At 44.5% G+C, this 27,775-nt stretch overlaps 1 long non-coding RNA gene across 1 annotated transcript; it reads left to right on the top strand.

Moving 5' to 3' along the window:
* The first annotated feature begins 262 nt into the window (after positions 1–262).
* On the top strand, positions 263–18,035 carry LOC125739148 (uncharacterized). Its single transcript, XR_007397066.1, has 6 exons — positions 263–613; positions 4,216–4,367; positions 14,166–14,293; positions 14,494–14,627; positions 17,160–17,442; positions 17,516–18,035. It is a non-coding gene; the product is annotated as an uncharacterized LOC125739148 (long non-coding RNA).
* The last annotated feature ends 9,740 nt before the right edge of the window (positions 18,036–27,775 follow it).

Raw genomic sequence — 27,775 nt, 5'->3', positions numbered from 1 at the left:
ATGTAATGGATTATAAGATGTTCACATAATATATATATATATATATATATATATATATATATATATATATATATATATATATATATATATTATTATTATTATTATTATTATTTGTAGACGCCGTCTTCTGAATACAAGTACCTCTATGTAGGAAACCCCCTGGACTTGTGCCAAGCTCCAGTCTGTACCCTAATTGACGCCCGTCCAATTGCCATCCTCAGTTAGTTATTGTTCGATTGCATAGGAGGTGGTTAATGTAACCGACAGCCGCTGGAAACTAACGTGTTGGATAAGCAGCTTTTTAGTCGGCAGAAGGAGCGAACGTTGATAAGATTTAGGATTTAAGAAGTTCGTGCATCCATAGGTGTCATGCCCAGCTCGTCTGCTCTTCGTGTGTGTCACGCCCCCTGATGATCCACGTGTGCTTCCCCGATCTTGCCCAGCTGTGTCTGATTATTTTCACCCAGTCTTGTCTATTTCAGTCCGTGTCTTGGCCTGATTCTTGGTTCGTCATTGATGTTAGTCTGTGCCCGTGCCCGGCTTTCCCCACATTTCGCCTCCTTGCTTGCCTGCCCGCGGGCTTACCCGCTTTACCCGCGAATCCTGACAATAGGTAGGTAAGGTTCTTAAGTTCTGTGACTGTGAAATTATTTGGGATATAGGCCTACCGTTTGTGATTTGTTTTTAATTGCACTTTATGTGGCATACTGTTTCCCGAGTAGTCAGTTAATGCGTCAGTCCGTGCACTATGAGAAGCAAAAAGTTAAGACGCCTTAAAATTTAAGCCAACTTATTGCACTAGATTTTATAGTTTTGAGGGCAACTGAAACTTACGTTTTGAATAAAATCACCTATTGTTATGCTGAGTAATTTTTCGTTCAGATAATTTCTTTCATGTGTAAAGACTTTAAAATTTGAGTTTAGCATGCTAAGGCTTTACCCATTGCAGTGCCCAGGGGTACAAAAACAGTGCCCAGACATGTGCTGGGCTTGAACTGGCAATCTTTGCGTCAGAGGCATAGAGGTTTAACCCATTGAGCTACATGTTGGCACTTGACTATTCACATAATATATATTTTTTGACATTGCCAGAACTCTGTAAACAGTGTTTTGTGTTAGGAACTTGTTCAGCTTATGTTCCATACAGCTGAGCATGTGGCTGTGTGAGTTAAGCTTCTCTATTCATGGCTCAAAGGTCACCAGTTCAAGCCCAGTGTCAGTGTATGTGGGGGCCCTTGAACAAGGCCTGGGACCCCCAGGTCCCTATAGGTGCCACAACTAGTAGCTACCCTTCACAGTCAAGTTTGCTGTCATTCCCGACAGGAATCCTCAACATCTGTCTGGTATTACTATTAGGGGTGGGAATCTTTTTAGGTACTTCATGATCCGATCCAATTACAATTCTGGGATCCACAATCCGATTCCAAAATGATTCTTCATATACCTTTTTTGCAAATATGCTTAATTTAAAATGATGTTTTTTTGTTCATAGTTAGAATCTCTGACAGTATTTCAATTTTAAAAATGACAAAGTGAAATAAAGACTTTTATTGCTTTTAACAAAATTATATTCAGGATGAATTGCTAAGAACAATTGTAACAGCAAATCCACAAATGGGTTGTTTTCAGTTTGTTTAGAACTTTAACAAAGGAAAGAATGTCTTTTTTTATTTTTGTTTAGAACCTTTAGAAATATCTTCAGAGCTGCAATGAATTCCTTCAATCATACTGCAAAAAAAAAAAAAATCAAGACACAAATTAAATAACTTAAACTATGGTGAGATGTTGGATATTTATCTATTGTAATTGTATTGCCAAGTTCAAGTTTTTGTGAAGGAAGAGCAGTTGGTCCACATGTTCAGGAGTAAGTGTGCTTCGCTGGGCCGTAACAGTATCTCCTGCAGTGGAAAAGACTCTGCAGAGACACTGGTTGCAGGAATGCATAAATACCTCTTTGCCATTTTGGAGAGCAAAGGAAAAGACACCTTGTTTATATGCCACCAGTTGAGGGGGTCCTCAGATAGAGAGAGTGGTGGAGAACCCTGATATCTGGTCATCTCCTCTTCAGCTATGGCATGGGCTGACTGATGTGGTGTAATAGAAGCATCAGAGAAGGTCTGTCCCAGCAGACAGTGAAGCAAAGATTAAGCTCTTCCTGTTGAAGTAGGACGGTCAGCCTGATTCTCTTCGACTTCAGGCTGTGGGCTCACTGAGCTTTTGGCTTGGATTTTCCTGTTCTTTTGCCTTATCTTCCTGCTTTTAATCAATCACAAGCGAGGAAAATAAACATAGATCAAAAATAACTATTAAGTTAAATGGGGTTGTACACATTGACTAATAAAGATTTCGAAAAATTTATTTAAGTTATTTCATAATTTAAGACTGACATGAAATTACACAAATCTTTAATATTGTACTGTTGCAATTGCTTTAATATGATATTGATGATAAAAAAATGACCTCTTGCAATGTTGACGCGTCAGTAATCACTGTTTTGTACGCTTCTTCTCTCTTTTCTTTGGAAAGAAAGGGCAGTGCCTTAAAGCGCTGGTCCAGAGAAGCACATTTGTGAAGAAGATTGGTCTCCTGCACAGTGGTGTACCTTCTGCTGAGGTCCTCACTGATGACCCTCTTCATCTCCCTGATCACTTTTTTTCCTCATTGTTTTCTTTCATGTCCTGGATCAACTTGGCATGCAATGGAGCAATCAAACATGCTGTGGGGCTGCTCTCCTCTGACATTAGAAGGGTGGCATCTTTCATAGGCTTGAGGGCGTTTACAACATCTTCAGCACATGAAATATCTGACTCTAAGAGTGAAGATTTCAGACGCTCCTTTTCTCACCTCGGGTGACAGTAACGCAGCGCAGGCAGCGGGTTGTTGCTCAATGAATCGTTCAAGCATCTCATATGCGCTGTTCCATCTAGTGATGACGTCAGATTTTAGTTTGAGATGGCAGATTAAGCTGTTTTTGTTTCTCCTCCAAATGATGCTTTGCAGTTGTACTGCGATGGAAAAACGTTACAATGCACCTCACTCTCCCTAACAGCCTTGAAACTGCCGGCAACTTTAGCGCTCGCTGAGAGGCCAAATTAAGTGTGTGTGCCTAACATCTCACATGTGGAAACTTGCCAAGCTCTGCTGCAATAGCCATATTAGAGGCATTGTCAGTCACCAAAACCAAGTTTTTGTTTGCAATTTTCTATTCGTTTGCAACACTTTGCAAAGTTCAGCAACATTTGCGCCTGACCGGGTAATTCGCTTGGCTTTTTCAGAATTGGATGGAAGCTTTGCTACTTGCTCGAGGGTCCTTTGAGTGAAACCGGATCGGGTCCTAAGTCCGTACCTGCAGCTCTGAGTGGAACCGTGTTGTATGCTTCTTCATATTAGTAGTGTTCCCGAAATACTTAAATTTGACGCGACAGACTTTGCACACAGTATTGCTTTTATCAAAGACCCCTTTCTCTTTGTCTTCACAAAATCCAAAATGTTGCCACACGGTCGATTTTAAAATTTGATGCTGCAGGATGTAGTTTGTCCATTGTTCAAATGAAGAGCAGCATATGTAAGAGGCGAGCGTTGTAATGTTTATTTTTCCGGGCCACACTCGCAATTTTATAGAGCACAGAATCAATTCTGAATGTTTGAAAATCGATTTAGAATCGTTAGAGAGAAAAGATGCATCGATGCATCTTTTTTTGCCTCTCACCCCTAATTACTATAATGTTCTAAATAAACATGCTAGTTCATTGTTTTATTATCTTCATTTTTAAATATTAGATGGCACATATTTTGTGGTTTGAAGTCTTAGCATGTTTAACTTAAATTTTTAAGTTTTTACCCATATGAAAGATAAATCATCTGAACAAAAGAGAATAAGTTGGCAGAACCTTTGTTTGTAACTCCTAGTACGTAAAACTAATATTCATAATTTTTTTATATATGAGATATTACGAGTCAGAATGCCACATTCACTGATTCAGCTAGAACACATTAAACATTTGTGGTAGTCAGTACAAGCAACGACTAAACGGTCAGCTATCTTTATGCACTTAAGGTGAAACCACCGCCTGCAAATGACACACAAAATATACTCATCCCTGTACTCTGGGTCATCCTTACATTTTGAAGAGTAGCACAGGGTCCAGTTTTTAGTGTTTGTGTGACTTGGCTTTCGCCCTTGCAAGGTGGAGTTGTGCTCCCTTTCTCTTATAGGCACAGCCTTCATCTCTGCAGCATATCACTGCACCTGTGGCATAAAAGCTTCTTTTGTGAGAGGCCTGATCATCTGGTTTTCACTGGCTTGCAGTCTTCAACTAGGGAGTGAATCCACAACCTAGCTTTATGGCTGTCAACAGACCCTATTGGTGAGTTAGTGATGACTGAGCAGGCATACACAATGGCAAAAACACCACAGTCATAACCATTGGCTTGTTGTGGGACATTTATGACATCTGTGACTGTCCAGTCAGATGCCTGAAAATCTTCTCCAGCTGCCGTGTAAATGCACGCCACAACTTTCAGGAGGGTTGAGCTTGTGGTTCTTGCCGTTTCAGAACTGTATTGAATTGAATATGCAAATTTCCCGTTCTGTGAAATCTGCTGCAGCCAGAAGCCAGTGTGAACCAGGACCTCGCAGATCAGTATTAAAGGGCATCAGGACTATATCGAAATGTAATGCTCTCTGAGCTGCCTAAAACTGGGCCAAAGTTTGAAAGTGCTCCCATCTGATAAAGGTGGGCATACACAGAACAGAGTCCAACACCACTCAGTAGTTTCCCCATCGAGCCAGGTCTTTGGAGCCAGACACTGGCTTCTGGGAGCTACTGTTGACCAGTTCGGCTCATTCATTTTTATGTGCAGCCAAGGAGCAGCCAAGGAGCAAATATGTTTTGCTCTGTTTGTGTTTTTTCAGATCTGGTTCTGCCTCTGGGATTCATGCCATATCAGAGCATCCAGTATGACATCTTCCTCAGAGTTTGATTTGTGCATAGCCATATCACAATTATCAGTGTTGTCCTGTTTTATCAGGGAGAACTTGGGACATATAATGCAACAGGGAGCCCTGCATTTTTGAAAATAATTAATGAATGTTGGGCCAGATTCACTGAGTAATCAATCTTTTGTTTGTGGTTTTTTTTCTTCCAGATATGCTCTCTCTTCCTCTACGCCTTTTCCGCATTACTGAAATGTTGTACGTCTGTTTTCTGGATAAACGTAGCCCAGTCCCTTTTTCCACAGCCAGAATGTGGAAACGCTTCTCTGTGCTAAGGCAGGAGCGTGTTGTGCCGCTGGAGGTATTGTGCACTACGTGGACTGATTCATTTGATGGACTTTTAACAAAGAACACTCCCAAAGACGAATTCAGACTCACCAGGCCCATCTCAACCACAGTCTTTGCTAAGGATGTCTGTGACATCAATTGATTAGCAGTGGGTCTGTCCAATCTACAAGGTTCATTGACATGGGCCTTGACTCGTTCAACAATGCTCTCCAAGGGAATAAAGGCATCTTAACATCCCTCAGAGCAACAGTGACCCCCTGTTTCACACTGTAATTTCCCAAACCACATCTGGCTCTTTGAAATTCAAAAAGGAAGTTTGACTGCATGTGGCACAAAGACAGACCCATTGCATCAACGGAAGTTCCCTCCACTCGTTTTGTGATTTCATCATTTTGTTTGTGGTCTCACTGACATTGTTTGTTTGGGCTTTTGTGCTTGAATGCTTCAAATTGCTTGGTGTGGAAGGAGACCACATTGTCACACGCATCTGGCTTCAGATGCTGGTAGAAATATTTCACAAATTCCTCTGACCATCCATTCACAAATTTGGAACATCGTGCCTCAACTTCAGCTCTGTTGGCTGAATCAATGAGTGTGTCGATTTTGGTCTTTCAGTACTTTCACATTGTCCCGTGTACCCCCATGTTTTTTGACCCAGTGCTCAATGTCATGCAACACATGGTTCCTGCAGAAAACTAGGCTAATGTTGGGGAAACCTCCTCTTCAAGGGATTCCACAATCCTCCACAATTCCCTTTTTCTCTGTCTACAGTGACGGGCACTTTCTTAAATTTTTTAGAACCCATCCCAAGTTTCCCCAGAATGTCAACCAGAAACATCTCATGATGCTGCATGAATTTGCGCTCATGCAACATGAACCCTACAGGAAATACAGGGTCATTAACTAGAGAAGTGTTTTCTCATGGCAAGCACAGAAACACAAGTCACCCATCTGAAAGGTTGTGTCATAGCTAAGGATTTGAGGGTAGCTGAACGTAATGGCATCCTCCAAGTTGGCACCTGCCACATCCAGTATATCAGGCATCCCAGTAAAAACTAGAAGATTAGGAACTAGAAATGTGCCAGACAAAACCTGGAATCTGGTACGTCAATTCATGGAGACTGAACATTTCATCATGGGAAATTCTTTGTGTATTCCTTTTAGTATACACTATGTTCTGTACTTGCTTAACATTGCGTAGACAATTCACAGGCATCTGTTCCACATTGCTACTACAGGCTTTAGATAAGGTGGACCGATATATGTTAGATGGAGCTTGCCCATGGTCGTTGTGAAGGATGTGTGTGAAAACCTTTTTTTTTTTTTTTTTTTTTTTTTGGAAGGAATGAATATTCTTTCTGTTTTTGCATTGCCGTGTTTTCTTGGCACGTGCAAGCTCTCATCCCCCAGGTAGTGAATCAAAAATAAATTTGTCTTCATGATCTTGCTGTATGAGGCAGCGCACATTCTTTTTAAATTCTCATGATCCCTTGTCTAACTGAAGTGTCCTAATATGATGAACGCTTCATCACTCTTCCACCATATTTTTTTTTTTTTTTTTGTTATTTGACCCTTTCTGTTTCCGCAGCATTTGGTCAAAACGAAAATCCATGCTGGATCTTCCTCCCTTAAGACTCCTATATAGGTATACATCACCCCCCTTTGGCTCCAGGGGTGGTTCATTGGAAATGAAACCTTTGTACCTTTCGGCATTAACAAGAATGGCCTCTATTTCAGCCAGAGTAAACTTGGACTCTTTTTGCATGAAAGGCATCATTTCTCAGTTTACCACAACTATTGAGAGATGAATCTTGAGAGTGGCTGTTGGATGACAGTATTCTAAGAATATGTCTATTATGAAGGGCAGTGAACGGAACGACTGTGCCTTATCGCTGCTGGCGACATCTTAAATAGTTGAGTCCGTTATTTCAGATTACAGCACTTAATTTCTTTGGCCCGTTTGGGTGCTTTATTTTTTTGTGATTGGCCATTTAAAATTAACCATCTTTCCCAGTAAAATATGGGGAAGCAATGTGAACTTGTATTACCATTAAAATTGTAAGACTTTATGGCCAGATATGTCTGTGAAATTTGGTGGTTTTTGGTCACTATTTTGGTACATTAAGTTACATTAAGCTTTTCCTTATAATGGGCGTCAATGGGGGGGAAAACGCTTAACGTGAGGCAAAGTCCATATTCCTTGTATTTCGGTTTAGATTTTTTTGTCAGGTGACAATCTTTATGGTGTTGGAGTATGCTGACTCCACCGGGTCCGTAGATGAGAAGAGATCACCCGGAGGCATGGATGAGTTGTCAACCTTTATTCCAACAGATCGATCTGGGAACTCTGCGACGCACTGTATCCCACAAAGTTCGACTTCCTTGTTGTAGAAGGGGTATGAGACAAACGTGAACAAGCAGCCCCCGCCCCTGTCCATACTTTTCCACTTTCTGGCAGTTTTGGCTTATCTGGTGCAACATGTAGTTCTATACGTTCCTAGTTATTGCGTCAATCCTATATCATTTGCCTAGCGACTGTCACCGCAACATGCATGAATAGATTAACTTTGGTACATACAGAGCCTCCCTCTATGTCCTTGTTCCTCTGCAGATATCACTCTCCACAATTCCCCCTTTTGATCTCTGAAAAGAGATCACCTGTGCGTCTGGGGAAATTGTGGCTCCCCCTTTTGATCTCCGCTAGTAGATCACTACTTATGGTGGAAGTTTTCTTTGCCGAGTGGAATCATAAACAAAGCAATCATCACATGTAATATAACTCTTTAGGGCCTCAATCACAGCTACCACCTCAGCCCATTGGGCAGATTGTGGTCCTAGTTGCTCCGCCTTCAGGGTCACAGTCATCGCCCTGCCTTGCCAGTACTGCATATCCTGCCTGCAGACCCCCTGTCTCATGCCTGAAGCATGCCTGCCTCCAGATCTGGTCTTACTTTCTCTTCTCTGAGTACTCTATATTCAAATTTGTGAGGCTCCCCCGATCCCCATCGATCCGCCATGTTTATCCCCTCGTGTACAAATGTCAAATGAGGTGCCTCCAATATTTTGCCGAGTCTCTGTTGCCGTACTGATGTCATGGTGAACATCTGCGAGTTCACATATGCCACCACACTGTGTGACGTCAGGATGTGGAGTGCATGCCCCATCACTATGTGTGCTGTCTTCTGAATGATTTTTGCCACCCCCGCTGCGTGTCGTGTGCATGCTGGGTGGCGTTTCTCTGTTGCGTCTAAGCCTACGCTGACACATCAGTACCTACCTCTCTCCCCCTTTTTTCTGAAACGGCACGCCGTTTGCCACATTCTGTTTCAGAAACATCAAGATAGAAGGGGAGGGAGTAGTCTGCCAGAGCAAGGTCAGCGGCCTGCGCCAGGCGCTGCTTTAGAGCGATGAATGTTTCCTCTGCTGCAGTGTCCCAATTAAGGGGGGCAGTCGGGCGTCTCAGCCCATGTTCCTTCATTAGGGCCCGAAGTGGGTGTGATATACATCCCCGATTACACGGGTCTGTGCGGCTGTACCCTGTGAACCCCAGGAACGACAGCATATCCTTGACTGTCACTGGTTTGGGGTGATGCAGGATGGCAGATCGATGGGCAGGGAAAAGTCCTGTCCCTGTCCGAGAGAGCACCCTCCCAAGAAATGAAACGACCGTGCGGGCAACATGTAGTTTCTCCCTGCTGACCTTGAACCCCTTCTCTGCCAGACGGCACAGTATTGCCCCGTGGCTTCCAGAGCCGACTCAGGGGAGTGTCGTCCATGTACTGGACCAATGTGACCCCATCAGGTCAGGGGCACCCTTCCAGGGCCTGTTTGAGAACCTGGTTGAAAATCCCCGGAGACAGGGCAAAGCCCTGAGGGAGATGAGTGTATCTCCACTGGCACCCCCTGTAGGTGAATGAGGAGATGTCCCGGCAGTGATCAGCCAAAGGTAGGGAAAAGAAAGCATTGGCTAAGTCAATACCAGTGAACCACTTTTGTTCTGGGGCCAGATTGATGAAAGCCACATAGGGGTTCGGGACTGGGACGGTGGGGGTCAGCAGGAGGTTATTAATGGAGCCCAGATCATGGGCCATTCGATATTTACCTGTACCTGCCTTTTCTATTGGGAGAATGGGCGTATTCCAGGCAGAGCAGGAGGGTTCCAACACCCCGACCGAGATTAACCCTTCAATGGTCTCTGCTATTCCTTCCTCTGCGGCCGGTTTGTGGGGGGTATTGTCTGATCCATAGGGGCCCTTCCCCATGGTGCAGTTCGAATGCACCGGGGGAGCAGTGAACGTGGTCTACATCTGTGGGGCTCTGGGACCACAGGGAATCCGGGAGGGAGGAAGCCACTAGGGCATTTTTTTCCCTTCCATGGTCCCGTGATATCTGGTCATGCTGAAGGATGACGGCGTCCTGGGCCGCCACTTTAATGCAGTATGTATTGCACGTGGGGGAGAAGGTGACAGCAGGGATCTACCCAGTCCTCAGTTTCTCGTGCCCTTTTGACCATGGGGCCGAGATTTTTGGCCTGATGCTTGGGGTGCAGGGCGAGTGAAATGTGGGGAACCGCCTCCTGACCCATCCTGTACCAAGGCTGCTGCGTGGGAGTGAGGATGGTAGCTAAAGCCGCCCCCTCAGGGCCCACATGGATGTTTTGGGAATCAACTTGCCATTTATGGCCTTCCAGCTGCTCCGAAAAAAGCTCCTCATACCACTCAGTGCTATCCCTATCATAGAACAGAGTCACATGAGGTGGATCGGGCGGAGGGACGTAGGGCTCGAGGAGTGAGATCCTGGGCCTCCACATCGAGTAGGCCCCGAGGAGGCCCCTGGGGCCAGGGTCCAGCAGGCCCCAGTAGTTGTCTGCAGCACGGGGTCGCACCAGCCGCATGAACCATTGACCACTGCCCTGGTATTGAGTCCCGCACGGCAGCCGGGTGCCTTCCGGCAGTATCACCACCAGACCATCCGCGCTACACAGTATGGAATCCCCCAGCTTCACCAGGACGTCTCTCCCCAACAGGTTGACTGGGACTGTGGGCGAGATCACAAATGGATGCAGGAAAGTCTGTTTACCAATCGAAACCTTCACTGGTCTCGTCACTGGCAGTCTCTGTTCCTCCCCGGAGAAGCCCACCACGGTCACTGTGGAGGTGAACACCTGATTGTGCTTCGGAACCATGTTCAGTGTGGAATATGCGACTCCAGTGTCCACCAGAAATGGCAGTTTTGTCCATGACCACAAGGGACAGCATAGGATCTGCCTCTCCTCTGTCCCGGGTCTTGGGGGGGGGGGGGGTCATTGGGGGAGGGAGAAATCTTCCCACTCCCCGCCATCCAGAGCCGGGTATTGGCCTCCTGTCTGGGGTGTGGCTTGTGGGTTCGGGGCCACCATGTGTCCCCAGGGGGCCCCCACGGCCTCTGCCCCTTATCGGGCCCGGTGCAGGGCAGTGTATGGCCCAGTGCCCGAAGTTCCCACACCAATAGCAGGCGCCTCCCCCTGGCTGTCCTCTCTGCAGAGTGCCCCTTTCCCAACCTCGGCCCCTCTACCCCCGACCCGGACCACCTCGTCCTCTTCCCCAATTGGGTGCCCACCCGCCGTATTGGCAGGGTGGAGCGGGGTACGTTTCTCCCCACTGGCCTGGTGTGGGTTGTAGGGGTGGGCCCCCTGTGGTCGCCTCTGCCACCATCTGCTTCCCAGCCCCCCTCTTTTTATTCTCGTTGGCCCTCTGCTTAGCCTGAGTGAGCTGGTCTAGCTTATCCATCCACTGTTCTCCTCCTTCTGCTGGGGGCGGCATTTTATCAGCCAGTGCCTGCACGTCTCCTATCGGGAAAGGTCTATATTTATCCTGCATCTGGTCCATCCCACTTAGCAGAGGTAGTTGGTGCTTTGGGGGCCTTGAGACCTTGTAATGACACGCCCCCTCGCTCTCTCCCTCTTCGAGGGCAAAGCCCTGAGCCCTCACCCTTTCCTCTAAGCGTGAGGTTTCCCGTTGTACTGCCGCCTCTATTCTGGCCATCCGCTCCTCTACCTGGTCTGTGAGGGCCCTGTGCTCTGGGTCGTCCTTCCATACCCCCTTAATGTGACCCCACATTTCTACCTTTTTACCGTCCTCTAGTTTCCTTGTGTTGGTCCCTGCCCGCTAACTGGGTGAATCTACTCCCCTTTGTTCCTCTAACTGCTCTCTCCTTACTCGAGCTGCAAACACCACCTGGTCCTGTCTGCCTTCCGCCCCCACCACTTTTTGCTTTTTACTTATCTCCTCCCTGCTTGCCTGTCTTCCCTTGGGTTCCCTGCACTCAGTATCTACGTCCGAGTCCGTCTCTGATCTCCCACCTAATCCGGCGTCTAAGGGGGTCGAGGTCTCCCCCCTTGTACGTGTATCTCCCCGGACGTAACTGTGATCATAGGGCACATATGGGCAGAAGGGGCCATCTTTTTACACGTATAGGCAGGGGGCCTGTCTCCCTCTCTCGGTTCCCCTTTCTCGGGTTCCGGCTGGCCCTATCCTCTGCTCTGACCCTCACGATGTAAATGATCTGTTCCCTGCCAAAACAGGCCCAATTTCCACCACGCCATTCTCTTCTGTTCCTGTCTCTTCTCCTCCCCTTTCCACTTGCTTTTCCCCATTATCCCTGCCTGATGCCTCGTCCCTGTGACTAGCGTGCTCCCTTTCTTTCTGCCACAGTAACTCGCCCAAGGACTGTCTATCTTCTGGCTGATACCCCACAGTACACATCCTGTCTTTTGCTGTGGCTACCGCCCTCTCTCTCTCCTTCTCCTTTGCTGCCTTCGACACCGCTACTCCTACGACTTGCATTTGCCTTGATAGGGGCTTCCATGGCCCTTTTTCAACTAGGGGGCGCCCGGCCCCCGTCGTCCACTTCCCTATAGAATTCCCCGTCCATTCTGGCTCGTCCGTCTCTCTTCGCAAAACCGTACACTCGGCGCTAGGGTTAATCCACCCACACTTTCTACACCACTTTTTACGGGTGGAATGTCCAACTAACACACACCACCAATACATAGACTCACACGCCACACAAGATAACACTATTATACTTTTTGGTGCTTTGAGACCCCTGGTCTCGGGACTCCAACCCAGTACTTTGAGGGCTCTATACAGTACCTCGGGACTCCAACCCGTTTTAGAGAGGCGGAACCTTACTCCTCTAGCCAAACTAGCATTCGGGGGTCCTGAATTCCCCGGGTCTCTAACCCAGCTCACTGGGACCCTTACCCAGTGTTTCTATTCGATCGTCAGCGAGTAGTGGGGCTGCCACACCAAGGACACCACAGTGGGACTCTAACCCACCGTCCTGGGACTTCAACCCAACCTTAAGGTTCCTTTACCTAACCTCATCTGCCGCCTCAATTTACTGACGGCCCTGATGGACACTTCGGACTACTTTATTTAGTATAGGCAATGTGCAGATTTTGATAAAACAGGCTCTGCTTACCCTTTGTTAGTGGCACGCCTGCAGCCTTCCGTGCCCTCTCAGGTCTCGTCTGGTATTTGCCAAATGCCGACCTCTATCTCATCCCGGACGAGCCCCCAAATTGTTGGAGTACGCCGACTCCACCGGGTCCGTAGAGGAGAAGAGATCACCCGGAGGCGTGGATGAGTTGTCCAATAACCTTTTATTCCAACAGATTGATCTGGGAACTCTGCGACACACCGTATCCCACAGAGTTCGACTTCGTTGTTCATTTTCTTATACCCCTTCTACAAGCAGCCCCCGCCCCTGTCCATACTTTTCAACTTTCTGGCAATTTCGCCTTATCTGGTGCACCATGTTCTCCTTTGCCTAGCAACTCTCACCACAGCCTGCGTCAATAGATTAACTTTGGTACGCACAGAGCCTCCCTATATGTCCTTGGTCCCCTGCAGATATCGCTCTCCACACAATCCTGCCACCAACCCCCAAGTTTTTCCCTGTAAATTGGAGGACCTCTTTATGGGGCTAGAGGTAGAATAATGTCATACCCAGGATGAAGCAAGTTAAGGGTCTTGCTCAAGGGCCCAACGGTGTAGAATCATGCCAGGCATTCATGGGATTTGAACCAGCAACCTTCCCTTTTGCTAGCACAGATCCCTAGCCTCAGAGCCATCAATCCACCATCACAAGATCCCGCTGTAGGCTCTCTGCCACTAGTTCAGTATCTGCTACAATGCCCACCTTGGTGTCGTCCGCAAATTTATCCAGAATACTAGTTTCTTGTGGAAAGCAAAATGTTCATCATAGCAGGGAGGATCATGGCTCATTCCTTTCTTCATGGAGGACCATGTCTGGCAGGACTGAGTCTTGCAGTTGTTCATGTCCTGCTTGGAGGGAATCCTGAAACTACAATTCTTACAGTAGAGGACTGTCTCGACCTCGACATCAGAGAAGCAATACAGCCTGTATGTTGCTTTTCATATTTTTTGTACATTTGCATACCCTTTTACTGTGTAAATTAAACTCAGTTTAACTAATTTTAAAAGGAACATGAGCATAATACTCACCTCACTGAGCTTTTCTGTGGGTTTACCAGCTTGGTGTACATATTATATTGTTTTTGTATCTCCTAATTTGCTTATCTCTCTTGAAGCTTGAAGAGGAATCCAAACTGTCAGATAAGGAAAAAATCAGTGCATAAATGGACATTGTGGGGTTTACACAAAATCCTACTGAAGGCAAACTACTACACATTTCTGGTTGATTATTCCCAAGGTTAAAAAAAAAAAATGGTCAGAAAGACCAGAGTTGTCACTGAGAATGGGGACAGTGCCCCAATAGATAGAAATATAACACATGTGTTTTAATGAAATATATTTTTATTCTAAATGTCAATGAAACATTGTGTTCTATTTTCTGTCTTATTATGCGTAACAAGTCGCAAGATAAATGAAGCAGCTGAGACGAGGTCTTAAAGAAACTCCGATGTGGACAGTGCTGACCCAACGACCGGACACTGTGGCTTTGCTTTTCCCAAAAGAGGGAGCGGGGGATGTCAGCCCCGAGGTAAATATTAGTTACTCTGATCTTGTTTATGCAAGTAATGCCTGTCTGGAGTATTGTTACTGAAAAGACAAGGTAATATGTATCTATCACTCGTGTCCATCTTTGTTTAATTTTATTTTGGGTTTAACACAATTGGCTCTCTGAAACCAGGAGCAGTGTACCCAAAAAGGATGCTAAGTGAAAAAATTATACACGCCCAGGTGATGTCCTCTGACGCGCCGGAGTGGGGGGACCCGCAGGTGACTGACGAGGAATCGGAGGCGGGACCGAGGCAGGGCAATGAGGCTTCGGAGGGGGACCTTCAGGAGACCGCCGACCTGGAGTCCCAGGACCAGTAGGTGCCCCCCGAGCCCTAGTCAAGGCGAGCGAGGGCGAGCCAGGGAGCAGGGCGGGTGGGACCCTAACCCCACACGTGTCCTCTCTCCTTCCGGGACACAGACATGCGGGGTCTAGGCGGGGGTCGATCTCGCCAGGGTGAGGGCAGAGGAGACAGCAGGGAGGTCCCCGAGGGGTCCCACTCAAGCTCCTCTACTGCAACGGAGGGAGGAGTGGTGGTTGGGCTCTCTGGGACCTCCTCAGGGACTGGGGCTGGAAGGACCGGAGCTGGGTCAGGGACAGGAGTCACAAGGGTTAGTCACAGGTAAAGGCGGAGGGAGCGCCTCGGGCGTAGCTGCAGGCGGAGGCAACTGCTCGGGCCGCGCAGGAGCTGCAGGAGGCGGCTGCTCGGGCGCGGGTGCAGCAGGGGCCAGGGCTCTCTGTAATAGGAGAAGCCTCCTTAGCACTACGATCCCTGAAGTCAACGAAATTTTTCGGACGCACCTCGGGTGGAGCCCCCCCCTCACTCCCCACACAAGCTGCCCGCCCCCTCATCAGCGCCAATCAACACCAATCAACACCTATTGTTTTGCAAATGAAAGCGGAGTTTCACGGTTTCAGCTTCGGGTCTGCACAGAAACGTTTTCTAACAGTGTGGTCTGAGGAATCGTAAAATACATGCGTTAATATATCCTAATTTGAAACACAGTTGAATCCCCATTTCTCTTGATTCGGTAATTTCAGTTTCAAGAAAGTATTTGATGGAATAAATACATGCATTTGCTTACTGCCTGTAGCAATCGGTAATCTGATTTTCAGTTTTAAAGTTCGATCAGGGCTAAATGACACATTAATTAATTTGTCATTAAAATTACCTTGGCATGATATTTGCATTATAAATGTACCGACAGACAAAGTATTTTTATAGGTAATGAAGAAAAACCTGCAACTTGCAATGTGCAAAGACCGTAATCACCGTATGAAGTCCAAGCACACAAAAGACTGCTGATTACTATGTCCATTTGTTATGAGAGAGCACAATGCGCTTTGAATGTAAACACTGACGTTGCTACTTGCGAAAAAGATCGCGCAGTTATGAGCGCACAAAAGACTGTAAATTACTGCGGACGTGTGTGCATTTGTGCGTAGGATTATGAGATGCCACGGTGAACTTCACACGGAAACGATTCACATGTTACATGAGAAACATTGCGCAGTTATCAGCGCACAAAAGACTGTAAATTACTCCCGACGTGTGTGCATTTGTGTGTGGGATTATGAGATGCCACAGTGCACACAAACACTTCGTGATGTACGTATGAAACAGGATGGGCAATTATGAGCACACAAAAGTGCTAATTATTCATAAACAGATTGTGGTCCAGATATATAATTACGGCATAATAAAAAAAAGACTTTCGCGTGCGTGTGTGTTTCCGTATCACATTCAATCGGTTATTTTTGATATAATAAATACATACAGTTGATGTCTGCAACAATCTGTGTAACCTTATTCAGTTGTAAGTTGGAGCTAAAAGATAAATTGATTTACATATATCGGTAAAAGAACCCTGGCATAACATTAGCGCGATATATGCATTATAAATGAATCACTAAGTAAGAACTCAGGACACTGCAGCTGCGCTTTGCATGAAGGCTAAAGATGGCTCTGTTTGGGGAAAAAGAAACTTCGGCGTCGATTTATGCAAGAAAAAGAGATTGAAAAAGAAATGAAGACACAGCTTAGACAAGCTTCTGTTCCTCAGCTTGCCACTGGAAAGAGGACTCTGTGTCAGGTGCTCCGTCACTGTAATAGGAACCACAGTACAGAGAGATGTGTGCAGTGTGACAGGTACACCTGTCGCAAGTGTAGGAAGGAGGGTCCTTGGGTGTGTGATGACTGTTAGTGGATAGAAAAGGTTTTGTATCTTTAGTGTATGTGCTTATTTTGTATAATAAATGTGTATCTTCCACTTGAATGACACGGACTCTCTCTCTATCATACACACACATGCTCTTTATCTTTATACCATCTGATACTTGAAATTTACACATTCTTTGTCAATATTCCTGCAGCTTGTACTCATGAATCAATGATGCAACTTTTTCCCATGTGGCACATGAAGTGTTTACATCAGAAATGCACATGTGTGCACATGTATGACATGTTATTTCATCATACATTTACACATATAGTTGTAGACACAGAACATACATCAAAATATATGTATTTGCTATATCAAAATATATTTGTGTAATTGACACCACGGTTACCGTAGTAGATTTGGGGGTTCCACTGTATTTCAAATTATGTATCAAAGCATGTGAATCCTTACAATACATCACTAGATAAACTCTTTAGTTGAAGTGACTTCACGCTGGGGGATGACTTCAGCTGAGTGACTGTGATTCATTTGCAAAACAAAAGGTGTTAATGGTGCTGGAGAGGGGGCGGGCAGCTTGTGAGGGGAGTAAGAGGGGGGGCTCCTTGTGAGGAGAGCCTCATTTTTCCAGGAATTCTAGTATTGGGTCCTCTGCTATCCTCTCCAAGTCGCCCCGAGGAGAGGAGGGAGTGAATGCAGCAAAGCTACACCGCAGCTGCGCGGCGAGCTGTTCCACCTCTGGGGAGTCCTGTGCGGCCAGTTCCTCCAACACCCTCCAGTAAAGCCCCTGGAGGGTGAAGAACTGACCCGAGAGGGCCGCGGGCGTAGTCGGAACCTCCAGCTGGGGCGCAGCGAATGCAGTAGGCAGAGAGCTACGATATATCTTGGGAGAGCTCGGTATATCTCTAGCCGCTTGCGGTTGCTCCCGCTTTTAAGGTTTCCCTTTTAATGGTATGTCTCGTCTCCTTTTACTAGCAATGTTTGGGTAGTAGGGGCATGCCTAATAATGTGTTTGTATTTGTAGTGGACCGCGATTTGGAGTGTTCCCGGACTGACGTGAGCCAGACAACCGGCGGGATACTAAGCCGCTATTGCTGCTGTTTTGCCCGGATGTTTTATGTTTTGTTTCGTGTTTTAATTGGTTTTAAGTATTAATGTGATTAGTTTGTTGGCAGTAAACTGTGGTGCGCCGTCGGGGAGGTTTGGTGCTGGGCGGTGAGGATCTGTTTTGGGGCGGTAGGTCGGGGCGATGCCGCGCTGCTTGGTCGCTTTGCCTTTTTAGCCCACCCCTTGGGTGGATGTACTTGCGCCATGTGCTGCGGTGACCCCTTGGAGTATTTTCTGACGGTTCGCTTCCCATTCCTCTCCCGATAACAGCTGCCGGGTTTGGGTTTCTTTTTTTCATGCGATTTGGAGTGTTTTAACATGATATTTGATTTGTACTATTTGTGTTGTGATTTTTAAGTAATTTGTTTGCTGTTTGGTTTCTTTTTCTTTTGGAGTGTGAACTAAACAGCAGCCTAATAAAGGGAGTGTTCATGGTCTTCACGTCTCCCCGGTGGTGATTATGAATCTGTCCTTTTATATTGGAGTGGGTTGCCAACTCCTGTATTTCAATTCTCTGGATGAAATTCCCAGAGTGGTGTAGTCGGGTTGTCCATTTCCATATCCTTCGCTGCTTCCTCCCCTAAAAACGGCACACTAAGTTCATTCCATAGATGTCAGAGAAAATTACTACACTTAGAAGCCTTTTAGAACAGAAAAATGAGTCTGTGTGGTCTCATGGACAGGAAGCACATTTAGGAACCTGAAAGACATTCTTACTAAAGAACCAGCACTCAAATTTTATGATCCTGGAAAAAGCACAAGGATTTCGGCAGATGCATGTCAACATCACATTGGGGGAGTGTTTTTGCAAAAGTATGAAGACAGTTGGTAGCCTGAAGCCTATACATCTTGATCCCTGACTAGCGCTGAGTACAATTACACAAAAACTGAAAAAGAGCTATTGGTCAGAACATACGCCTGTGAACAGTTCCATCAGTTCATCTATGGACAGGTTTTTGAGGTTGAAACAGTGGCTATAATGAAAACGTCATTGAATGATTTTTCAATGAGAATTCAGCGCATGTTGATCAGACTGCAGAAGTATGACGTGACAATGGTATACACACCAGGAAAATGTATGTTTACTGCAGACACACTATCCAGAGCAGTTAACAAGAAAGACCATGCAGATGAAGAGAAAGAGGCAGGATTACAAGCCTATGTTGATATAACCACATGACTTCCTGTGTCTACAGACAAGACTATACAGATAAGAGGCAACAGGCCAGGATGAAACACTGAAAGAACTCAAAAGGTTCATATTGTCAAGATGACCTAACCAGAAACGCGACTGTCCAAGAAATCTCCATGATTACTGGTCATGCAGAGCTCTCAGTTGTTGATGACAAAATCTTAAAGGGCAACAAAATAGTGATTCCAACCACTATGTGTAAAGAAATGTTGAGACGAATTCACGAGGGGCATCTAAGTGAGGAAAAATGCAAACGCAGAGCACGCGAGATACCCTACTGGCTGAGGCGGAATCAAGACATCAGCCGGATCACAGCTTCATGCCATGTAAGGCTCACTTACAGATCAAAACTACAGGCTGAGCCTCTCATACCTCATTCTGTGCCAGATCGCCCATACCAGAAAATGGGAGTAGATTTGTTTCACTGTAATGGAAAAAGTCACACTGCAGTTACAGATTACTTTTCTCACTATGTAGAAGTGGCTACACTGCAGACTATATGAAGCAAATCTGTCATAGCTTTTCTTAAAACAGTCTTTGCAAGACATGGTGTTCCTAATGAGCTCTGTTCAGACAATGGTATGTAGTTTATGAGCAGAGAGTTTTCTGCCTTCGCAGAGGAGTGGGGGTTTTTACACACCACCTCGAGCCCAAATTACCCAAGATTGCAGAGAGCTCAGTGAACATCATCAAGTCCCTGATGAAGAAGTCCCACGACGCAAAGGAGGATTTCCAAAAAAGCTGTGCAGAAGATAACACTGTCAAAAATAAAGGTGAAGATGAAACAAATGGTGAGACATGATGTGAGAGCCAAGAACTTATCCAACTGCATTGACTTAAGGCCTGATGCAGTGAGTAAGGAGTTTGACTCAAATCAGACAAGTGAGTCAGAGCAGTCAGCACAAGCTGTTGTGGTTTTTCCTTCCCCACAAAATCAGAAGTCAGAAGTCTCTTGTGTAGATCCAAATTCAGTCTTCATTGCAACAATGAAGTTACAACCAAGGCCGGACACTTACAAGTATGTCCAATACTGTTTACACCAAATTTTATACAAGTTCCTATCATTTAACAATATCTCGTCACTTGAGCATCATCATTCCTTCAACCACTCACAATCATTGTTTTTTCCCTTAATTCACACCCCTAGATAAGTTTGTCCATCATTTCTTTTACAGTTTGGTCCAAACATAATTGTGGTGCAACCACCTCCACTTGGTTTTTTAAAAATGCTCAGCCGTGGACTTCTGGTTAAGGTTAGGGATGAGTAGCAAACCTTGGCAGTTTCAGCCTGTTGCACATTATCTAATTAAAGGATTGATATTATATTTGTCCTTCAACATAATGATAAGGTATAACACTAATAAAGATGGATATTCATACATGCAGGGCTAACATAAAGTAGCTAACAAAGTCTTAGGCTAACACAAGATGCAAATACATATTCAATTGATTACATTGTGTTGATTACATTATGATTACATTGTAATGATTACATAATGGGTATTTGGCATGCTTTTTAATAATACCATAATAATTATATTCTACGTTGTATAGTGCTAAGAACATAAGAACTATACAAACGAGAGGAGGCCATTCGGCCCATCAAGCTCGCTTGGGGAGAACTAAACTAATAGCTCAGAGTCGTTAAAATCTTATCTAGCTCTGATTTAAAGGAACCCAAGGATTCAGCTTGCACTACATTATCAGGAAGGCTATTCCATACTCTGACTACACGCTGTGTAAAGAAGTGCTTCCTTAAATCCAGCTTGAAATGTTCTCCCGCTAATTTCCACCTATGGCCACGAGTTTGTGCATTTAAACTAATGCTGAAGTTACTATTTGGTTGAACAGCATCCAAACCTGTTAGAATCTTATATACCTGGATCATGTCCCCTCTCAGTCTCCTTTGCTTGAGACTGAACAGATTTAGCTCAAGTAACCGTTCCTCGTATGACATTCCTCTAAGACCAGGAATCATTTTTGTGGCCCTACGCTGCACCTTTTCTAAGGCCACAATGTCCTTTTTAAGATATGGTGACCAAACCTGCACACAATATTCTAGGTGAGGTCTCACCAAGGAATTGTATAATCTTAGCATTACCTCCCTTGACTTAAACTCCACACACCTGGAGATATACCCCAACATCTTATTGGCCTTTTTTATTGCTTCCCCACACTGGCGAGAATGGGACATGAAAGCGTCAACATACACACCAAGGTCTTTCTCATGATCAGCTACCTTTATTTCAGTGACACCCATGAAATACCTGTACTTTATATTTCTGCTCCCTAGATGGAGTACCTTACATTTGTCGACGTTAAATTTCATCTACCAGGTATCGGCCCAGTCACTAATTAAATGAAGATCCTGCTGTAGCTGCTGAGCCGCTAATTCAGTATCTGCTACACCACCCACCTTGGTGTCATCTGCAAATTTCACCAGTTTACTGTATATATTGGTATCCATATCATTTATGTAAACTAGGAACAATAGTGGTCCTAAAATCGAACCCTGCGGTACCCCACTATGAACGCAAGCCCACTGTGACATTGTGCCTCTTATAACTACTCGCTGTTTCCTATCTGTTAACCAGTTATCAATCCAGGTCGCTACGGTACCTAAAATACCTGTCGCTTTGAGTTTAAGTAGGAGCCTCTTGTGGGGGACAACATCAAAAGCCTTTTGGAAATCTAAGTAGATGACATCATAGGCCTTCTTATCATCAACTTCCTGAGTAGCTTCCTCAAAAAACTCCTACAGATTCGTTAAACAGGATCTACCTCTCCTAAATCTATGCTGGCTATCCCACAAAATGTTATTGGAGTCCAGGTAATCTACCATTTTCTCTTTGATTATAGCCTCCATAACTTTACCAGTTATACAAGTTAGACTGATTGGCCTATAGTTAGACAAATTACTTCTATCCCCTTTTTTGAAAATAGGCGTTATGAAGGCGTGCTTCCAGTCAGAAGGTACCACACCTTCAGATAAGGATTTTTGAAAAAGTAAAGTTAAGGGTCGGCAAATAATATCCCTCATCTCTTTTAACACTATAGGTAAGATGCCATCAGGGCCCTGTGATTTATTTATTTTGAGCTTAGCTAGGCTTTGCAAAACATCTGCTTCAGTTATATATATATATATATATATATATATATATATATATATTAGCTATAGACGATGCTGGATAGGTAATAACTGGTAAATTACTAAGGTCCTCAACAGTGAATACCCGTGCAAAACTATCATTGAATTCATTTACTATATCAATGTCGTTTACAATTATAAGACCCTTACTATCCTGCAGATTAGTAATTTCAGGTTTTAGAGCTCTTTTAGAATTAAAATACTGGAAGAAACTTTTAACGTCATCCTTAGCTTCTAATGTAACCATCCTTTCGACATTTCTTTTAGCTCGTCTAATATTTTTTAACTCAGCCTGTAGACTTAGATATTCCTGCTTAATTCTGTCATCATCAGTTATTTTCCATTGCTGGAACAAAGCCCTTTTCCTCCTTACTTTATACTTTATTTCCCTAGTAAACCACCTAGGTTGCAATTTCCTAGATTTATTCTTGCTGGAAACAGGTATGAAGTCCTCTTGCACTTGCAATAATGTGCTTTTAAAAAATTCCCAGGCCTCTTCAACAGTTTTGTTATTTAACTCCATCCAGTTCACAGTTTCTAGTTTTAGTCTCATACACTTAAAGTCAGCCTTCCTAACATTATATATTTTTGATTTGGACTTAGCTCTTCGAACACTAAACTGAACCTCAAATTTGACCATGTTATGATCGCTACTGTCAAGTGGTTCTAAAACGTCTAATTTACCAATCCTGTCCTGGTTATTAGAGAGAGCAAGATCAAGAATGGCATCTCCCCTGGTAGGGGTGTTAACAAACTGAGTAAAAAAACAATCCTGTACTAATTCCACCATCTCCAGTTCATTTTCTGAAGAGCCAGTGACAATGTCCCACTGCATTCCTGGTAGATTAAAATCACCCATAACTACCACATCATTTTTTATTGCTCATAGTCCTAATATATTAGGTGTTCTGTAACAAACACCGACAATTAGGCTATTTGAGTTTTTGGCATCTAATTTTACCCATATTGCTAAATAATATTCCATAAAGAAACAGGTGGTCAGTACCACACCAGAGAGGCATTGTCGACCCAAAAGAACGGTTGTTATGACACGCAGGGCACAGACCAGGGAAGCAGGCAAAAGAGAGGCAGGATCAGGGAATGAGGGATTTAATTAGGTGATCGAAAACACATTAAAGACAAACCGTCAAAACAATACAATGACAGAACTAGGGAAACAAACTTAGACGCGGACTTAAATACACGAGACTAATAAAAAGCAACTTGAAACAGCTGATGACATGAGGATTCCACACGAGGTTAATGAGGGGGCGTGGCACATGGAAGGAGCAGACGATCGGGTCATGACAACGACCAAACCTTCTGAAAGACTTACTGAATAAGTATATGCACTTTAAAGCAAGCAATGCTAAAAGTGTGAAAAAAAGAGTTTGGGATGTTTTGTTTTAGAATAAAATTCTTTGTTTTGCAAAATTAGAATGAAAAACATTTATGTAAGATTTGGAAGCATACGTTTTAGTACTTGCAATAACTTCTTTTTTGTGCAGAAGGGGAGATGTGTTGTTAAACAGTTAAATAATTTTGAGACATAGTTCCGCCTGTCGGTTGCAACCTGGTCAGGATTAAATGTATGCGTAGATTCTATGGCTATGCTTGCATGTGGGTCAAATGCAAATAAAAAGAGCCAACCAGCAGAACCTTCACCTTGTTTGTATTAATATTGAACAAACACAACAGCTGTGAAGCTAATTTATCATTTTAAGCACTGTTGAGTTACTAGCAAGGGTATTGTTGAAATAGATGAGGCCAGAGGTGGCCTGCCTAGTAAAAGTTGCAAGAGTAGAGGGTCTGCTGTATGAGACTAATTTAGTTAAGAAAAAATTGGTGACTTCCGGGTTTGCGAGCAATGGAGTATGTGCGTAGGATACTGGCTCACGCAAGAATTTTTTTTTTATTACTATTTACACCCTACTTTACTTTGTGAGCCTGCCTGTTTGTTGGGTCTTAACATTCGTGGTGACGATACAACTTTGAAAAAGATGTCTAAATCAACCAAAAGTGGCAAAAAAGACCAGTCAGCAGAAAGTGCTTTTGCAGGAGCTAGTGCGGCTATTGGGGCTAGCAGACCATTGACTGCGGCGCATGTCTCTAACTCGCTTGAGGAACTGAGAGCAAAAATTGCTGCTGATATCAAGTCTTCATTTGACATCTTAGACACCAAACTGGACAAAATTCACGCTGATGGTTTCGGGACACAAACAGCACAACAGCGATCTCGAGTCTAATGTAGAGGATGTCAGTCAACGCTTAGAGCAATCTGAACCTACATGTGCAGCACTTCAGGAGGACAACAAGTTGCTGAAATCTAAACTTTCTGACCTCGAAGGGAGAAGTAGAAGGCAAAATGTACGTATTGTGGGCCTACTGGACTCAGTTGAGGGTCGACGACCGATGGCCTTTTTTTCCCAGCTTCTTGTGGAGGTTTTTGGCGACCAGACCTTGTCATCCCCACCCGAGCTGGATAAAGCCCACCGTAGCCTCATTCCAAAGCCTAGTCTGAATGAGCATCTGCACCCAGTGATCATCAGTTTTCACCGCTTTCAGATAAAAGATTTGGTGATGAGAGAGGCGCGGAAACTCGGAATTGTGGATCATCGTGGCCACAAGCTTCGTTTCTACGAGGATTACAGTGCTGAAGTGTTGAAGAAGCAGGCCGAGTATAAGAACGTTATGGCTGACCTGTACAACAGAGGATTGAGGCCGTCTCTACTTTTCCCGGTGAAGCTGCGTGTCGCCCTCTCGGGCGGCGAGAAGCGGTGGTTGTCTGTCTCTGAAGCCACTAGTTTTATCCAGTCCATAGAGGATGACCAACGCACACCACTGTGATTTGTGATTTCCCAAACCAGCCTGATTGCACTTGGACTCCCAACGGACTATTAGGGGCTGATTTAGTCGGACACCGTACCCAACCATTTCTACGTGCTATTAGAGGACAAGTGCTGCTGTCCTCTCTCTTTTTTTAAAAAATTTCTTCTTCAGTCTGTATGCAGTACAATATGGGGTAAAACATTTTTGCTGTAGTTTAGTTACTTTTTGGCCCCTTAATTTATACAGAGTGAATAATTGTTTCTTTGTTGCGGGATAAAAGCCAGTTTAGCTTGGGAGTATATTGCTGAGATGTCAGTTAATAGTAATGGAGCTGAAGTGGTTGCCATTCTATGAAACCTATTTTTTTTTGTAATTTAGGTGGGAATTGTTTGATAAAGCCGATTTCCTTTTTTTTTTTTTGTTCCCTCCCCCTCCCCTTCCCCTTTATTCTCCTTACGGCTCCTCATTGTAGTATTATGTCTAACTGATAACAGTGGATGGATGGTAATCCTAATTTAGTGAGTTGGAATGTAAAAGGGCTTAACCACCCCGTCAAACGTAAAAATGTCTTTTCACGCTTGAAGCAGCTCAAGTCTGGGGTGGTTTTTTTACAGGAAACTCACCTGCATGACCTAGATCATTGGCGTTTAGGAAAATGTTGGGCAGGGCAGTCTTTCCACTTTAACTTTAAAGCGAATGCCAGGGGAATTGCGTTCCTTATTGATAGAAATCTTCCTTTTGTGGTTTCAAACGTCGTAACAGATAAAAATGGACGATTTATAATTGTATCCGACAGACTCTGTAATATGTAGGCGGGGATTTTGATGGTGATAAGGGTTAATAGGAAACACCTGTGAGGCGGAAGTATGAACAACATAAATTGTCAGCGAAGGAGTAAGGAGGAGGGCCCCCCCCCCTACGCTCGGTGGTGCTTGGAGGCCATGCTGCAGCTGCCAGATGCGAAAACGCATGCGCTGGGGAAAAATTATTGCATTGTGGGACATATGGCGAGTATTGGTGGGGTGCGCCGAGTTGGGAAGATAACGACGCCGGTCCGCAATTTGTGGCAGCGGCATGGATTCCAGGTGCCACAGGAAAGGTTTGTGGTTCCTTCTAGGAGTTGGATTATGGTTTGTGTTGTGGGTTTTGTTTTCGGGGGATTGTGCTGTCTTCCCCCGACTAGTCAATTTAAATAATATTGTTTGATATGAACTGATTTTTTTTCTTGTGTATTTATATGTTGTTTAGGAGGAATCACACGTAATTTTGGTGTTCATGGCCCTTGTGTTGATGTGAGCTGCCCAGGCCTTTTTATTGTACACGTGTGAACTTTAGCTGGGTGTTTTAGCTGAGTGTGAAGTGTTTTAGAGATTGCTGTGCTGAGATCATTGTGTGGGGGGTTGCGGTGTTGCCTGGATGCTCCATTTACTTATTGGGTCAGGGACACTGAATTGTGGAATCCTGGTAATAAAGGCTTATTGCTATACTTCTGTTGTGAGCTGTTTCTTATACCTGGTGCCCAGTTAAGTCGAGTCACAAACCTGCATCATTGGGGAAAAGTGATCCTCTCTTACAAATAGGCTTGTAACCTTGGCTAATGTTTACGCACCTAATTTTGATGACATACAATTTGTTCGTAACTTCTTCTCTCAGCTTCCTGATTTAAACTCTCATTCCTTAATTCTCGGTTCGGACTTTAACTGCTTTCTGGATGCACAATTGGGCCGATTTTCATCTAAACCTGCTAGTCCAAACAAATCAGCCACATATATTAAATCTTTTCTTGCAGATTTTAGCCTTACGGACCCTTGGCATTTTTTATATCCAACTGGTAGGGGCTGTTCTTTTTTTTTCCCAAGTCCACCATACTTACTCCCGAATACATTTATTTTTTTTAGACAACTTGTTACTCCCAAAACTTAGGTCTTGCAGTTATGAAAGTATTATTGCTTCTGATCATGCCCCCCTTGTACTTAAAATGGCTCTCCTGGATTGTGATTTGGTGAGAAAGCACTGGAGACTAGATCCGTTGCTGCTTATGGATGAGAAATTATTCACAGATATCTCCGCTAAAATTAAAACATTCTTGAGTGAACATAGGACTCCGGGTATGCCCTGCAAGATAATATGGGAAGCAATGAAAGCTTTTCTTAGGGATGAAATTATTTCGTATGCAGTGTGGGGCGGAAGTACCAGCAGGCAGCACGGCGGGTTGCACTGATGCCAGCTCTGTAAATGGTTCTTGGTAGTCGCTTGTGTCATTATAAATGTGCTACATGTTATGTCATGTATAGTGTTTAATATTTATCGTTGTACGTAGTGTGTGTGTGTGTATGTTTGTGTGCGTATTGGAAGTAAGCAGGACGATCAGCATGGTGGGCAGTGAGTGCATGTCATACTGTAGGAGAGGTACAGGATAATAATCACCGTCTGGTGATTCAACCCTGAACTGCCTCTGCTGGCTAATCATTGCAAGCATGGCTCAGCGACGCACCATTATAGTATTTTTTCTCAGAAGGGTAGTGCATGGGTCATTGCAAAAGCGAATATGTGCTTTGTTTTCCATCTAATCTAAATAATATTGATGTTTTGCAGTTTATTAGGGGTGTGTTTTGGTGGAAATTTTTTTAAATCTATGCCTCATTGTGTACAGGATTACTCTGAAATACTTTAGCTCCTAATACTGCAATTTGGATCCCCAGATCAAGTAAGTTCTCTGTATTCCAAGAATATGCGAGTCATGGCTGTATGTTATAATGTCCCTATCCAAACTTACGAGCCCGAAATCAATGGGCAGGAATACCAACGCATTTTACATTTGTCAGGTTCCAAAGGTTAATAGGCCACATTCACCAGAAAGGATTCAAACAGGCTACCTGAGTTTTTCGGTGCATTTGTTTTTCCCTGCCCCACTGTTTCAGTGTCCAAAAATATTGCCATGGGAGGGGGAAGGGGGGTTGGCTGAAACACAGGTCATACTGCAGAGGTACATCCTTGGCAGGCAGCCA

The sequence above is a fragment of the Brienomyrus brachyistius genome, chromosome 3 (assembly GCF_023856365.1).
Source record: "Brienomyrus brachyistius isolate T26 chromosome 3, BBRACH_0.4, whole genome shotgun sequence".
NCBI lineage: Eukaryota > Metazoa > Chordata > Actinopteri > Osteoglossiformes > Mormyridae > Brienomyrus > Brienomyrus brachyistius.
Note: the sequence above shows the minus strand (reverse complement) of the source record. Positions and strands in the feature narration are given on the sequence as shown.